At 39.6% G+C, this 17,413-nt stretch overlaps 1 protein-coding gene across 5 annotated transcripts in view; it reads right to left on the bottom strand.

Annotated features, from left to right (window-relative positions):
* LRMDA (leucine rich melanocyte differentiation associated) overlaps window positions 1–17,413 on the bottom strand; it is a 748,939-nt gene that overhangs the window by 655,729 nt on the left and 75,797 nt on the right. The window contains exon 1 of one of the 5 annotated variants that reach the window (XM_032116843.1): window positions 7,332–7,355. The exons of the other annotated variants lie outside the window; for them this stretch is intronic. The gene's annotated coding sequence lies outside the window, so the exon portion shown is untranslated. Of the gene's footprint in view, window positions 1–7,331; window positions 7,356–17,413 lie in introns of those variants that run through there. 5 annotated transcript variants of the gene reach the window in all.

Below are 17,413 nucleotides of genomic sequence, written 5' to 3'. Positions count from 1 at the left end.
CCGTGAACGGGAATTACGGAGGCTACTATAGGATCTAGTCCCTTCCGCCCCACGCTGTGATCTCGATGGCAAATGCGAACTGCAAATTACAAGTTTCTAACAATCTACGCTGTTACAGAAAACAGCCCCTTTATCGCTGGTGAAAAACTAGTCTAGATCCAAACACCACCTTTCTCCATTGGTTTTAAACGGGGGGAGGAGGCATGAAATGCTACTGGGCGATGGAGATCTAACACACTAAGAAACACACTGCGAGTCTTTTACATTACTTGATGGACAGCAGTTATTTTTAGTAAAGGATTTTCGATGTGTAACTAGAAGTCCAGTGCAATTTAGAAATGAGTACACAGGCTCCAGGTTTCTCAAACCCTTCTCCTTTTTTCTTCAATCAGCTTAAGAAAACTAGACACAACCAGCCTTAAACTGATAAATGATTTCTCACTTAATACCAGCTGATTTCCAGTTCCTTTACCTGTCACGCTAGCCCCGTGATCATTACTTAGAAGCGTTAAAAACTACAGCGCTCCCGCTCCGTCCCGCGCGGCGCGCAGGCACCGTCGGCAGCGAGCCCCCTCCTCTCCCCGGCGGGTGCGCCTTCTCACAGCCATTGCCATCCGTTTCCATCAGACCTAACGAGGCAGCGTCCCCGCCATCGGCGGGTGCTACGGAGTCACCTCGGGGCACTTCAGTGACGCAAGAGTCTTGTAAAACGCAGAGGGATAATTACTACAGATCACAGAAGACGTGCAGAACTGCTTGTTTTAGGTAGGACAGCATAATGCCGGTAATTACGAATGTACGCTTCGTGTTACAGGTTCAGCGTCTGTGCCCTATCCTTGGCTCGCTCAGCCTTTTTAGTCACATAAGCTGCTACCCACGAAGACGTTTTGCAAAGGTGAACGCATCAGTTGTTAGTGATGCGGTCATTACCTACAATGGGAGGAGGAGGGGCAGGACAGGGGAAGAAAGCCAGGGAGCTGCCCCCTGCCTGCGCCTGACCCCCGCGGGCGGCGGGCGAGCAGGACAGGGCTCAGGGCCCCCCCGCCCGCGGGACCTGCTGCGGCGCCTCCGCGGGGCCTCCCGTTCGAGACGAGCTACGAGAGAAAGGCCGGAGCATCTCCCTGCCTTCCTTCTGCGCGGGACGCGGATGGGGCAAAGCTGCAGCTCGGCGTCCTGCCGGCACGACCGGGAGAAGCCATTCGGCTTTTTCACGGCAAAGCGTCCTGTTTGGAAAAGACCACCTCTGCAGTTCATCCACTGCCACAGCTTTAGAGGGGTCGGTTCAGCTGGGACTTGGACGCACAGCTCAGATGTGAGGACTCACACTCTGTAAAAGGGAAGTAATCCCACTACTAGCACCCTTTCAGCCACCACAGGATCTAAAACTGCAGCTGCAATGTAATGGTTTCGTTTCACTGAAGTTAGTAAGCATTAGCCTAGATTCTCAAGCACACCAATCTATCTTACAGTTGCAGAGAAAGGTGTCCCCTCTTGTACAATTCACAGCCCTTAATCTCTTTGTGGAGATGTATTTTTCCCTACCAGGAAAGATCAACTACTACCATCATCTGCTGCATTCTTTCTCCATGCATGAAGTACTTGTCTTGAGGCAGAGCAATATGCATCAATTCCCTGATCTGAGAGATTTCAAACTCACAATCCTCACTTCTTATTAGGGTTCCTCAGTCACCTGGCTATTCTAATGTGGGAAAAATCTTCATTCTCTCCTTTGAAGGCATTTCACTTTGCATAAAAGTGCACTGAGCCAGGGGAAAAGAGAAGTTAAGGCTGTGGTTATGGTGCTTACCAAAGCCCAGAGCTCAGGTGTCCCAGTCAGTGCTCAGATCTAATCATGTTCCTACCCACTCTCTTTGCACAAGAAAAAGCTTTAAACATTTGCAACATGTCCTTTTCACCCTAGATGGTAATTATAAGAGATGAGTCTCCTACTCTACTCAAGTGGAATTGGAAAAAATCCAAATCTGTAGCCACCAAGTTATTAGATAAATAGCTAACTGAATAGGCACTTTTGAGTCACCAATTTTTCAAAGAAAGTAGAAACCACCATGGCATCTTAGGTGACAGCAAGCTTTGCCTGACAAGGCTTTAGTCAAACGTAAGGTTTCCCACTGCATGCACTGATTATAGAGCAAAGAAAAACTGGTTCTTGCTGTACAGTTCCCAGCTTTGTAAGTGAAAATATTTCTCCTCTTTGGCCTGTATTTTTGTTACTTTGTCCCACCCTGTATGGAACCACTGATAACCATCCCCACTAACCTGCTCACCACTGCCTAGATCAGGCTACCACAGAAATTCACTGATGGAGACCAAAACAAACCCAGTCAAAATCTTACTTGTCCCTACATATCTTTACAACAAGATTAGAGTTAATTTTTTCAACTTCTAAAGAGAAAAACAATTGCCTTATAGCCAGTTTCCATCATGAAATACTTGAGCTCAAGAGTCTGAGAACATTCATAAGATTTTTTTTTTTCCTGCTTCCCCTTTCAATTCCTCTTCTTTTGCAAGATTACAATTTCCTTAAATACATATTGCACCAACAGGCCCAAGGAATGTGTTCCAGATAAAACAGATGAGTAGAAATAAGTGTGGGGGTTGTTTTAGTTTTATTTACTTATTTAAGAAGGATCAGCTGCTAAATACATTTCAGTAGAGGTGTCAAACATTTTATGAAGAGAGTTGATCACATTTATAACGATGGTCTTCAGGCTGACTTTATGGAGTTAGGGTAAAATGTTATGTTTGATCAAAAGCAGATATCCTTCATACATCAATAGGTTTATAAAAAGATTGAGAAAGGAATTTAGACCAGATGCAGCAACTAATTTTTCTAGTTTAACTGTGTAATTTGGTTGAGAAACAAATGGTTGTTGATGTATCTACAAAACAGGTACTGACAAATTCTCTGAGAAAACTGGCTATTCATAGTGCCACAATCTTGTTTTACAGTTAAATAAACTGGGAAAGTGTTACAGCAGGTCTTACCTCCTCAATGAACAGCCAACACATTTAATACTATTTTAATGTACCTATTTCTAAAGTAACTGAGCAAATATGGTACAATTTCTTGCATGTAGATACTATTAAAGTAAGCAAAAATACTGCTTAACTCTACCTCTACTGATAGTTATACCAGTATAGTTTAATCTCTCTTAGAGAAGGTACTTGTGAATCATCATAGTTGTGTATAAACCAGGTCACAGGTTATGAAAAAAAGCTAACTCTGTAAGGGAGAAAATATTTATTCTAACTAAGACACTTAAACTTGTATAAACAGTGTTCCACATGGTTAATTGTGTTCGCTGGTTAATGGGATTGTGTCAATTTACATTTATACATTTAAGCTATTAAAACTTGCACACACCCTAAATCCACAATGTAACGTGAAATTCTAGTCAGCCTGAAATCAGAAGTTTTCTGAGAAAGGCAGGATTTCTCCTGGGACAAAAGAAGCCCTAAAGCTTACAAATTCTAATTTCAAATGTAAGACTGTGTAACACAGTTGTACAATTCATGACAATTTGGGAAGGCACTTGGGAATACCTCGGAGCAAACTATGGGAATTTTGGTTTTCTCTCTGTGATGAGAAGGTTTAGAGGACAAAATCTGAAGAGGCCACGCAAGGTACATCCATGTAAATAGGTAAGAAAGAAAACACTGAACACCTATACAGAGAAGAGCATGTTTTAGCCGTTGTATCACAGACACAGTCAACTTGGAACTGATGCCTGTCAAAATAATCCGAGCATGGGGAGTTTAATCAGCACATCTGTCTGACCAGTCACGTCTCATGTTTTAATTCAAGAAATGGTTTCATTTCAGTGATGGGTGAGATGTGTGCATTTTTACTTTTTGTATGTTATTTAGAAAAAGAGAGTCTTGTCCAGGTCTTTTGCCAAAAAAACCCCAGAAAAATACTTTTAACTTAACTAAAAAAAACCCCAAACCTTAAATTCCTTCATATTCATAAGAAAATAAAGGACTGTGAAAGGTTCTACAAGTTTGTTTGGTTGTTTATGCAGAGTACCTCTGAAAATATCTACGTCTGTTCTGATAGCTAATTATCTTGGATGAACCAAACCAATAAACATTTATTATTGCATAAGTAATTTAGATACACAAACTAGTTTGCACACTAACCTGAGTACCAGAAGAATAATGTAGTGAGTTGTGCATCCCCATCCTGAAAACAATTATTGCATAACCATGTCATTTCATCAGCTATTAAATGGTAAACTCATTTGTGCAACATTTTTCTAGGTTTTTTTTTTTTATTGCAGACATTAAAATGAGGACAGGCATATTTCTGTGAAGTCTCTTTTGATGTATTTTGTAAGCTTCCTTTTATCTGTTCTAAACCCCACAACACTTCCCCCCACCCCCCTCTCCCCCCCCCCCCCGAATTAAACTATCCCCTCCACACCCGCATTACAAGCTGTCCTTAGGAATGCAAGTACATACAATCCTGGAAGTGTAATAATCACCATCTTGCTTATTACCTGGGACCTCCAGGGCTGACTCACAAACCTTTACACCTCTAGTTAAATATCCTAGCAAGCAGCTGTAGCATATTCATATCCGCTGTTGGCCAGATGCAGCCACAGAGAGGGACGCATAGCACAGTGAACAGTGGGTTACATATGCATACCTACTCAAAAGCAAGTTAAAGATTGGCTAGAGACTAATCCATTTTATAGGCTCAGAAATTGATTTTCAGAGAAGCTGAACTACAGGTGCTCAAGTCTGTTAAAAAAAAAAAAAACATCAGCCTAACTCTGGTGGTTCTATTAGCAGGGCTCACTGCAGCATAGGAAAGCACAGGAAACATTACCTTAGTCTGGTATTCCCTAAGTCTGGGTCCATTGTGTGCTGCATGACACAGTTACTCTTTTCCTGGAGTGGTGGCTAAAGGCATTTGTTTATAACCACAAAATTAAGGATAAAACTGACTGTAAATGTTATCCATAGCAGTAACATTCAGTTATTTTTGGATGCAATGTACAATACACTTAATCAAATCCTCATCAGAAAAATAAGAGGCAACAAGACATTATAATCTATATTACTGATAAGTAGTGAGAGTATTGGAAATTAACCAGTTGTAGAAATCAGCTCTGGACCAAGTCAGACAAAACTGGTGTAAGCGAAACGGGAGAACAAACTCAGTAAGTGGGTCTCTAAATGTTTAAATTTCAGGAAGGCAAACTAGTGTAGTTACATCAGCTGGACTGTGGAGCTAATAGGTTGAATAGGGAGCAAAGTCTTACTAATACTTCACATAAAGAATGTTTAAATAGTCAAGAATCTACACTCCAAACACAGTAAAAAGAAACCCAGGAGAAGGTACTCCAGGCCTAACTGGATGCACTACCACCCCAAGAAGTATTAGGTGTGAAAAGAGAAACAGAAGGAATGCATGAGGAAAAACACTTGTGTGTGCTCATTGGTCCTTAACTGACAAGCATGGGGTGAGGTGAGACTGCCAAGAGAGGAGCTATCCCAGGCTTTGCAAAGGGCATTAAAATAGATGAAGATTTTTTTTCAGTTACATAAATGAAAGAAAGAAACTAATGCAGTAAAGATAATACAGGCATGTTCCAACCTCAAATTGGTATGTTGCATTCATTTAAATGAGAAGGGCAATACAGAGCATGGGGTGAAAGGGAAAAAAACAACTGATAGGAGTGACACTAGAGAATAAAAATCAGGTGAAGTGCAAATGAAATCCAATCTGGCGTAGCCCCAAACTATAGGAGTCTAGTTAATCTCCACTCCAACTCAGAACTCTAGGATTTGAGACGACAACAAGGACTTTCTACCAAACTTAAACAAAACAAAACTGACACAAACCAAATAAAGACTAGTATAAGAATTGAAAGATAGTGCCTGACATTGATATTTTTTCATTTTGTTTCCAGTAATAGCCAACACTTTACAATAGCAAGTTGAAAGCAACAATGCACAGAAAATAAATAAAAATATTTAAGAGATATAGCCTAGGATTATTGAAAGTAGATGACAACACATTAAACTTCCTCTGATTTAAAAACAAACCTCAAATCTCAGTATTATGTGCTAAAAAAGCATAAATGGCATAATTCCTCAATATTAATTTAGGATGACTGCTAAAATACAATGATTGTGGATCACCCCTGTATGGCAGCTAGTGCAACTTTCAACAGAGCCAAGGAAAAGCAATAGCATTGTGTAAAAGTCTAGGAAGAGCTCACCTGAAATACTGCATTCACTCTAGCCACCTGCATTTGACAAATTGACTGGAATTAGAGCAGGTAGAGGAGGCCTGCTAGGTAGATGAGGGCAATGGAAAGCTTATTTTATAAAATGAGATTAAACAAGCTTGATTTATTTAGTCTACTATAAAAAAAGCTAAGAGAGGACAGGATTGCCATCTAACTTTTAGCTAAAAAGCTGAGAGAAAAAAAAAATTAAAAGATAACTTTGGCATGAGTCCAAATGGACTTTAGCTGGCCAGGAATTTTTTTAAAGTATATGGTGGTAGCTCATTGGTTTTGACCTTATCCCAAGTCAGTTCCAATGGCAAATGGTTCACTAGCAATGTTGTAAAGCAATCACATTCTGTAACAGCCATCCTCTGGGAATAGTGGGAATAAACCACACAAGTGTTGTTAAGATAAAGTACAGCACACTTCAAAAACAAATTATCCAATGTGACGGCTGCAGTAGGGAGGGGAGGACTCAGTAACCCAGCGAGTGCTGTCCAAAGCCTTGCACAATGGAGGAGTTGGTAGATAGAATTAAGTTGACCATGATTAAATAGCATTTTTATAATGCGAAGAACTGTATAATACCAATGAGGAGGTAAACAATAGTATAAAGGCTATTTTTCCTTCTCACACTTAAGAAGCCCTAGTTTGGTATTTAACAACAGAAGAAAGTTGCAAAACAACAATGTAGACACAATCACATTACACTTAAAAGAGTTACAGAATTCCCTTCTGAAGTGCAAAGCCATTATGACAGAACTTACTTTTTCCCGCGGAAAACAAGTTACTAACAGAACCCATAGAATCTCAAGTCAAACACATCAACTTTTAAATTTTTGAACAAAATAAACCTAAAGAATTCTTCCTTAAAATGAAATACCATATTGCAAGATACATAAACAACAAACAACCTAAAGGCTACTCCGATATAAAAATTCAAATCCTTTGTTTTAAAGGAAAACAGGTCTTTATGACGTTTGCTTTCAATAGCAAAGGGAATAACATTTGAACCAACAAAAGCTTAAGCAGATGATTATTTGTAAAGGGATTTTTCCTGATACATACCTCAAAAATCTCCAAAAGAAGTTAATGTGATGGCAAACATTCCTCAGAGAGAAAAGAAGTAATGGAAGTTCAGCTGAGGCACTGACCTGCTCGCAGTCCCGGCAGATGCTGCTGCTACTGCTGCTCCCGCGCAGGGCCCTTCCCGCAGGGCGCAGGTGCCAGGGAGAGCCAGGGCCGGGCAGCACCTGCCCCTCAGGGCCCTTCCTTCTCCAAGGACAACGGGGCTGCTGCTTCCATCTTCCCCGGCAGCCAAACACCGGCTTCGTGCCATTCCTGCCTGCCCTTGGGGCGTGGAGCGCGCTTGGGACGAGGGCTGATCATCCCCAGGTGAGCAAGTCACTACTCACAGGTTCTCTCAGTTTGCCCAATTAGTGTTACTCAGTGCCCCGTTCTGGGATGGAGCTGGTGATTGGGCAGATTCTTGTGAGGCAGCTGTAAATTCTGGGAGATGGCTGCAGTGGATGCATCCAGGCTGGGTTTCCTCCCACCAGTGACCCGGGAGGGGGACATGCACATCCTCGCCTTCTCCAGTAGCCCTGGCTGATGCCTCACGTGCCTTTGGGCCCTCGCTGCTGAGGGGAGGCACAAGGGAACCTTCTAGAACCCCCGGGGGTGATAGTGACTCGCGGTTCACGATATTTAAAGAACAAAATCATATCTCAAAAAGGAAGAACTCTATTCACTAGTCCTGTTTTGGAAATCTAGAATGATCTCCTCAGTAAGAAAACCAGCTGGTCTTGGGCTTTTATTCTGAAAAATGTTATCACTGAATGTTTGTGTAATGCCTGATACCTACAGTCTGCTAAGACATTAAACAAGGATCCAGACTCCTGCCCATAGCATGTAAACTGTAAAAGTGATAGCAGAACTGATCTCTTCCTTCCAGTTTGCTGAAAAAAACCCTGATCCATCTTCATGGGCTTTTCAGGAGTTGCTCTCTGCTGAGAATACAGCTGGGACGAGTTCACATTAAACATGCCTGAACAGCCAGCACCACGTAATTTCATATGGGCTAGAAAGTAGCCATATAGTGACATCTTTTAGGTGCTACTGAATTAAAAGCTACACTTACTCATTTAAAAGGTTCTAATAAGGCCATTCAGTCCATACTTGAATTGTTAAAACCTGTATTAGGGAAGAACATTAAAGTGGAGCTACAAGAACTACACAAAGTAGAAAACAAACTATTTTAAGTACATATTAAGAGTTCCACCTCTTAATATTTGACATCATCAGCAGCAGGTCCTAGTTGTATACATTCATTAATCTCATCCTTTCCTTGAAATGTATAGATTGCCATTTTACTTTTCTTAGAAGTAACCAGAGCTAAAATCAGTAACAGAGATAAATGATAGAAAAGTAACAGTGGAAGTTCTGGGGCTTGGACATTAATGTTTTATTAAGGCTTTGAGACAGTACTCATGACAAAATTAGGCAAACATAGGTGATAAAAACAAGCATGAAGAAAATAAAGTCTTTATGGTTAAAAGGTCTAATACGTAAGAGCTTTTTAGTGAACTAGGACAAATATTTATTTCCTTCCCCTTCTCAAAGGAAAGCAACTCAGTTTTCTTCTCCTGGGCTCATATATATAAAGTTGATGGAGCATTGTCACACTCAAAAACTCTTCCTTTTGGCAAAAATCCTCTTGCTTTTTGGCAAACAAGGGAAGAAAAAACTTTTCCTTCTCTCCATAGCATTTATTAGTTTGCTAATGACATTGAACACAAAATATGAAGGATATGCAGTTCGTAACACCTCCAAAGGACACAGAAATAGTAGGCCAATAAGGGTGGGAACTTGTAAGAGCTATGCCTACTCCACAAACGTGACGTTTTCAGATCTGTCAGCTGCATTTAGTAACAGAGATACACATTTTGTGTAAGTGCAAGCAGAGACAGACTGACAATTCATCTACATACAGAGTTGTGATGGTTTGACTGAGGGCTTGACTGCACATGGAATTATTCAAGAATAAAAGCAGCATTCTTACTGAATAACTGTCTCATGCAGACATGTTTGTTCTAGAATACAAACTAGAATAAGGTAATTATGTATGTGATAAGCTTCTATATGTAGAATAATTTTGTAGGGCTGTGAAAATTAGATTCAGATCCTGCCTCAGCATGAAAGAGTTTTCAAGTAAAGTAATTTCTTAAACTTGGATTTTTGAAATTTTCTTCATTCAAAATTCTGGTAATCCTGTCCAGGATTTTTTTTTTCTGTTGAAACTAATTTGTCTTACTTTGTCTGAGAACAGGTTTTAAATACATGAGATCACTGTAGATTTCCTGTACTTTTCTTACAAATTTCATGTAATCCGGAGTCTTACCTGAGGTCAAGACTCTGAAATCTGGATTTATGTGTGGCTTGAACTCATGTCCTATCATTCTAAGGATATTCTGACTTGACAGTCTTCCAGTATCAGTTCCACAGTTCCCTAGAGTGAGGATTTCTGGCCCTTCTGTTTACTCATTCCCACAGCACATATTCCAGCTGCCTGTGCATCAGCAGTCTCTGGTCAGATGTCTCTATGAAGTGCTAGGAGGATGGAGAATCACACAAGTTCCAATTGCCTTCTGGCACGAATAGAGCAGAAAGTGCCATTTCAGGAGGGACATCCACAACTGTGGTCTGCAAAAGTTTGTACAAGAAACTGCAAAAGATATGATAAAATAAATTACTAGTCTTTAGCTTGAAAGAACTAAAAATTTCAGTATCAAATCCTGCATGATAAAGAGACCAAAGCAGTTCTAAAATGTATATATTTCATATCTCTGTTGAAAGGACTGTGAATGTCCTACCTTCTTCCTCACCTCTCAGTCAGCATGGAAGTTGCAGTGAAAAGTCTTTAACAGCACTGTGAATTTTAGGATGTAAAAGGAATGGTCCAAGGCAGAACTAGGGAATCTAGACCAATTGATCTATAGATTAGAGGGTTTTCTGGAATGTGACTCACAGAATCATTGTTCATGGTGTATCACAATATGAAATACCTTCATGAGGGAAGAAGACATTCTACTTCCTCAGCACCACTCTTCTTATATCATAACCCCTAGCCCACCAAGTTAAAGTGGGCCCAGACGGCTGCAAATCAATGTTTTAAAAATCAGCTTATTATTTCTAGCTATACTTGAATTGATTACCTTAAAAAAAAAATAAAAATCAAAGCTGTAATTATAGTACAACTGTGTATACACTTCATATACTTCCAATGTATAATTTTGTCTTGCTGCTATACTGCTAAATGTAGTTTCAGTAGTGCTATCTTTATGGCATAATCTATGCTGTGTCACAGTGGGTTAAATTAAATCTTAAATTAAGAAGTTCCTTAGTGTCTTGGATCACTGGTCTTTCCCTTTTCAGAAGAGAAAAATGTAGATAATGTCATTAGTAAAATATAAACACAATTTTAATATTTCTCCACTACTAATTTTTAAAGCTTGAAAATTTTTTAAAGAGGAAAAAGTCAAGACATCTGAAGATTCTGTGCAGGTCAAGCATGGCTTGTTCTGTGGAGTCCCCTCCTATAACTAATTTGCTAAGCAGACATCAGCAATGGAAAATCCCTTTAGTATAGGTGCTGTCCAGCTACAGAATTGCAAAACCTTAGGTATAGGGATTAGCATTATTTTAGGAATGATGGAGGGAAGCCTGCATCCAAGGCTTTGCTAATCTGAAAGAGTAGTAATGTGTCAGGCTTTTAGTCTGATCCTCTTGTGCAATAGTCACATCTGACAGTATTTTGGGTTTAGGTGTCTTAAATCTACAATAATTACTAGTCTGTCTGTGAGTTAGTAAACTGGCCTGAAACAGCTTTTGGACAAGTGAATGATCAGAGATGACATAAAGAAATATTAATTATGTAAAAGTATCAACTTTTGGCCTTGCAAGCTGCTTAGTAGTAGAAAGACTTTTTCTGTCTTTCCAAGGATAAAAAAACCCCTTGTTCTTTCCTTGCTTTGTTGGGGCTTTGTACCTTAGGTAGGTCTGAGACAAACACCCAAACTACTGTAGAGCACATGGGGAAACAACAGGGACATTTTTCTTGGATGACCTATGGCAAGAAATGCCTTAAGACTTGTAATGCAGATTGAACCAGCACCTCTCATTCAGCAAAAGACTGATAACTGTAAAAGAGAAAGAGAGAAGTGAGGAAACAGGGATGAAATTACAGCCCTTTTGCTCTCTGATGGTAAGCCAGAGATGACTGAGCAGAATTGATGGCAGCAGGAGGATTACCCTACTGCCCCACTAACTCAAGAGGCTGAGCCCTGCTTTAACATCTCTGGGTACCTGTGGGCAGTGCTTCACACTCACAGCCGTGCAGTGACTGACAGATGAGGAACAAGTCCATGAACTTGTGCAGCAGACATCTATTCCTGCTTCTCACTAATTCCCATGCAACCACTCAACTCTCCACCACCTCTACTAGTGAAACTGTGTTGCTGGTTATTAATGCTCCTTTAACACATACCTTTTCAACTTTGTCATTTACTACTGGCAGAAGAGATTCTTGTAATGTTTTTCATTACAGTATTTGGTATTTCAATATGTCTTTATTATTAATAGATTGGTTTAATCCTAAAATATGTCAAGGTGAAAGTTCATGGGGAAAAAGGAAGGGTCACGAACTTATACCAGAAAACTCACATAACGTCCAAACTATTTTATAACATTAGGGAAAAAACCCCAGTAAATGAACAGTATGCTACAAGAGCACAATACATTCCCTTATTATTCCTTCATACAGGTTACCACTCATTGTGGAGATGGGGTACACAGCCCTGCAAGGATTACACATCCTTTTTTCAGTGGTGGCAGATGCTTTCTCCTTGCCAGTACTGAACATTTTCTTAGTCATAATTTTGACTCTCCATCCAATTTCCAGCTGCATGGATGCAGCACATCAAAATACAAATCACTGTACATTTCAGCATCCTAGAGTTACTGGCAGCAACACTTTTCCCTCAAAAACACTTTCTTTTACTGTTCTTCAACTGTGTAGTTAAGCTTTGTGCTGCATGCTCTCAGTAGACTTGATTCTGTAAAACAGTGATAAGACACACTTAGTCAGAGAGTCTCGTCCTGATAAATTAAAGAGTTGGCCTAAGGACACTACACCTTCATGTTGAAAGGTGCTCAGTGCCTTTGCAGTCAAATAAAACCTGCATAATAATTAAATAATACCTTTTAGATATTACATATACAAGTGCTATTGATTGAGATAATGGACTTAACAAAGCTGGCACAGTCTCAGAATTACTATTTCAGATATCTTAAAAACATGTTCTGTTTGTGGATATACCACATTTATAGCTGCTTCACAAACCACTGCCACATCACTAGTGTTTGCCTTCTAACAGCAAAGCGCCTAGTTAAATGCAGAAGTCAAGAAAACAAAATTCTGCATAGCAAAGATGTGATTTTATACATCAATATAAATATACACAAAACTTTTAAAGATAAAATTTACTTCTGAACACATGTTACATGGATTGAAAACTGGAACAACATTTTTCAATTAAAAATTGTCTTTAAATAAAATTGACACTTGAGGGTAGGTGGTTTTTTTGTTTTGGTTAGCAAAACCAAGGTCAGTTGAGAAATAAATATATTAAAATCCCTTACATCTGAAAGATTTTCGTACTAACCATAAACTCTAATAATAGTTGCATTCTCTTAGGAGGAACAACTGGCACATTGATTGTATAATGTCTGCTTGACTTGGGTTTGCAGTACCTGTATGAGTTCAAGAGAAGAAAATGCCTATTCCACTCTATTCCAGGTTGCACCTAGACTATGTAGTGAAATGAGCCTGTTAAGGCCAAGTCCCAACTCAGCCATGCAATTTTTAACTCAGAACAGAACTGCTCAGGCTAAAATTCTCTTTTCTTGGAGTATTTTTTCAAAGATACATTAAAAGAAAAGGTGATGTTTATGTTCAAGCTCTGTGGCTATTCTAGGAAAATAATTGAGACAGAAGTCCTCTGCTCATGAAGCAAGTGCACTGTTAACAGGAGCTCTCTTCATTGGATGGGCTTCTTAGTGATACTCCCCCCTTCCCACATCCCCCCAAAAATCACCAACACTGGAAATCACCTTGTGGAGCACACAAGGTGATTGGGTAAAGATTGGCATCTGGTTCTGACCTGCAATATTGTTTTGATAAGATAAAAGCTTTTGCACTACTGTCAGGAAGCAGCAAGGGCAGCTGCTCTGACAGAATAGGGAACCAAGGGCAATGTCACCAGGGCAGGATCCTGGCTGTCCCAGTGAGGAAGCAGGGCAGGACCATAGACAGCAGCTGATAGTCAACCAAGAGTACAGACAATTAGACAAGTTTGTGGTGATGAGGCTGATCCATGGTCAAGCTGGCAGTCTATCTGCAGGTCAGGATCAGATCCAGTGAGTGCAGCTGGGATCGTGACCTCTGAGCAAGTTTGTGGTGATAAAATGAGGCCAAGGCCATCAGCCCATGGTTCAGGCTCTGGATCAGTGGGACCCATGATCATGGTCTTGCCCAGGCAGGGACTGAGGAAGCTCCAGAGCCTGTGGACATTGGTTGGGGGAGACCACAGGTGAAGTTTTTGAGTTGTGAGGGCCCTGACAACTACGGAGTAGAGTACTGTCACCAACTCATGTCATGTGGGCCATTCAAAATGCCTTAGAGATGCTAAGAATTTTACCTTGTAATGTTTGAGTCTTCCTAGAGATAAAACAGTTATCCCAGAGTTGTCATGTTCCCTGCAAAAAGTGTTAATCATTCCTGTATATTATTTAAATCTGACATACTGCTTCCATTCAAACCCAAGTTACTTTGCCAGTGAAAGAAGAGTGGAAAATGAAAATCAGTAACCCGTAGAGATAGATGTATAATTCTGCATATGCCCAGAACTCAAAATTTAAGAAAATCATCCCAGGGGCATCTCTTTAGTAAAGTTTCACTACAACAACAACAACTGGGGAAAAAAAAAAAAAAAAAAAAAAAAAAAGAGAGGTCTTAGCTTTGTCTGAAACTTTTTATTCATTTCATACAGAACAAGCCTAGTGACTGACATATATAGCCACTTATCTGAAGATAACAATTACTCTTACTGCAGAAGTGTGTGAATTTTATGCTGCTCATAGAGTCTCAATTTGGACTCATTCTAAGGTTATTCACTAGAGAAAAATTATGGCATATAATAGGCTTTCTGCTTATAGTGATTTTTTAAGGCAGTTCATATTGGCTTATTTTGTGTAAATAAACAAGAATTGAGAAATCTAAGGCTAGGTAGAGGTCAGATTTTGTCACTTAGGGTCTATTCCTAAAAGGCCTCTTCTTGCAAATAGTACCTTATCCAGAATGCACAAAAGTGAAAGTTTTAGTCAATTAAGTTTGTTTAAATGGCATTATGGGGGATAAGCCCCAACTGTTTCAGAAAGTGTTATCCTAGTGTTCAGAGACCTTGTACTTAGGCAGTCAGCCAGAATCTATCACCATGGATTCACAACAATCAAGGCCTTGACAAGTTTTATGTCTAAAGAAAACCAGTTAGTCAATTAATGGTTAAAGACTTCAAAACATCTTTTTGTTAGTATGACACTGATTCGAAAGATAAAAGACTAAGGAAATCTTTTCAATAGTTTTCAGTTCTTTTCCCCAAATCTTCTGAGGAGGGGAAATGACAAAAAAACCCTCCAACCACAAATCCTGCTAGAACACATAATAGTTAACTAGTAGCCAATGGTTTAGCGTAACACTTCCATTAGCAATTGGTACATTTCCTCTAAAACAGAAAGAAACCTTCAATGGATTTTACGGTTTCAGACTTCAGTCTTTTCTTTAATTGGATGTGGCCATTTAATTTTGAATGAAGTAGTTTTTCTTTATTGCATTCTGATACATGCCAGCTTTGACAGAGAAAGCCAGCAACATAATGCTCATATGGCACATTAAGAGCCACACTCTGTTGTGGCTTTGCACTTCAGAGACCCTAAATTCTACAAAATTTGTTCATTAAAAGGCTTGACTACAGCAGTCTCAATAACTGAAGGAGGCAGAATTTCTTTTTTGCAAAACCTGTTTTTGAACTCTATGAAGGGAGAAAATAACAGATTATCTGCCCCAATTTCTCTTCATATTCTTTAGCTAGCTCAATCAAACACAGCTGCACGAACTGCAGGAGCTCCTCAATGAAATTCTGTGGCCCTGGTAATAAAGAAAATCAGACTGCATCATCACAGAGATTTTGCTCATCCTGAAAACTAACGATATCTTTCAGGAATCTGTATTTCTTCAGAAAACACATGGTTTTCTAAAGCTACTGAGAACTCACCGCTCTAAGTGCCATTGAGCAGACACTAAATATTACACTGAGGCTCACAATCATCATAATGCAAGTATGTGCATACACACTGCCTTGTAGATTTTATTTGTTTGTGACTTTGACCCTTCTCAGCAGCCATTTGGATGCCTTCTAGAACAGCCACAGATTTAAGATGTGCCAGATCCTAGGAATCTCTCAAAGAAAATGTGCACCCAGTACGTGCCTGCACAACTCTGCCGACATCAGCAAGTTTTTTCATGAACATAAATTGTTTGCTGAAGGAAAATCCAGTGTTTTCTCCTAATGGCCCAAATTTGGGAAATTATCCCTATTAGGATTAGTGTTCTAACAGAAAAATGCTAGCACATCACTGGTCTCAGTTTTCACTGAAGTTCTGCAATCCAATGAAGTCCTCATTAGCAGTGATGGCTTCCCAAACACCAGTTTTCTTGGTACCCAAGAGATCCAGCTATGTAGATGACCTTGAATATACAATTTAGATATTCAAATGCAGTGAGTGCATCTGCAGACCTTGCCTTAGCTTTAAGAATATTCTATGTAGAAGTATAAGATCCAAAGCCAGAGAAATAATGTATTCTCCTATATGAGTTTCAACACCAGTCTGGAGAATTCTTTGGCCTAAAGCTGCCCAGGATCCTTCTACTGTAGACCAAATTTTATTTTTCAAATTATTATTTTCAGGTTAGTTTCTTCTTTTAACAGTGAACAAACCTGCAGCAAAACCAATTCTCCAGTGGCAAAATACTGCACAGGTCTTCCTCTCTTCCGCTCAGACAACTTCTGTTCCTTAATTGCATCTGTCTGAATAATTTTAAACCCATCTTTTACTTTTTTTCCTGTACAAGTTCAATAATTGTTATACTTGAAGGTACCTGCAGAGAAGATTGATGAATCATCTTCCAGCAGCCATCAGCTTTCAGAATGTATAAATTGTTTATTCAGGCTTCAGTCACAGAGATCAAATAGTCTCTTCACTCATATCACAGTAGCAGCTTTATCAGTAAGGTAGACGCATATGCGTTCCACAGTTGCCACCATTTTCAGAAAAACAACCTCAAAGCATCAACCAGGATTCATTATTTTTATTTAAATAGATTCCCCAAACATCACAGAGTCTAAGGAATGGTAAAGGGCAGACTGAGGACAGCTTGTATGGGAATTAAGAAATTACATGTCCTTAGTGCTTTTTCCCATGTTAATATAAACAGTGCTTACTAAAGTTCAAGGTGCTGACTTCAGCTAAGCAGGTGAAAGGTGCCTTTTTCCACAAAACTACTATCAACCTGGCTGACGGCCTATCCACCTCATAGCACTGGCAAGGGATTTTCTTCTGCGCATAAATTACACTAAATTAACCATCCCTGGCAGGTCGGTGGTAAAACTATATATTTTTAGTGAAGCCAGCAGTTGGGATTTTCAAGGGCATTTTTCTTTTTGTTTCGATGGGAATAGCGGGGAAAGAATGTCCACCCTGAAAAATTCTGCCCTTGCATTTTCATTCGGCTAGGAACCAATTTGCTTTTAAAAGGTGCAGCTCATCAAGAGAGGGAGCCTTTGTTTTGTTTAATTTCAAAGTTATAAAATACAAAACTGTGAAACTGCAGTAAAAACATTTCAGCTAACTTAAGCAGGGATGCAATATATTACCAAATTTTTCCTGAAGCAATGAAGATTCAAAGCGTGGTTTCCTCTTTTTGCCTTTTCTTATTGTCACAGCAATTAAATTATTCTTTTGTGAAAAAAAATTAT

The sequence above is a fragment of the Corvus moneduloides genome, chromosome 8 (assembly GCF_009650955.1).
Source record: "Corvus moneduloides isolate bCorMon1 chromosome 8, bCorMon1.pri, whole genome shotgun sequence".
Taxonomy (NCBI): Eukaryota; Metazoa; Chordata; class Aves; order Passeriformes; family Corvidae; genus Corvus; species Corvus moneduloides.
This window is presented reverse-complemented; position numbering and strand designations above follow the sequence as displayed.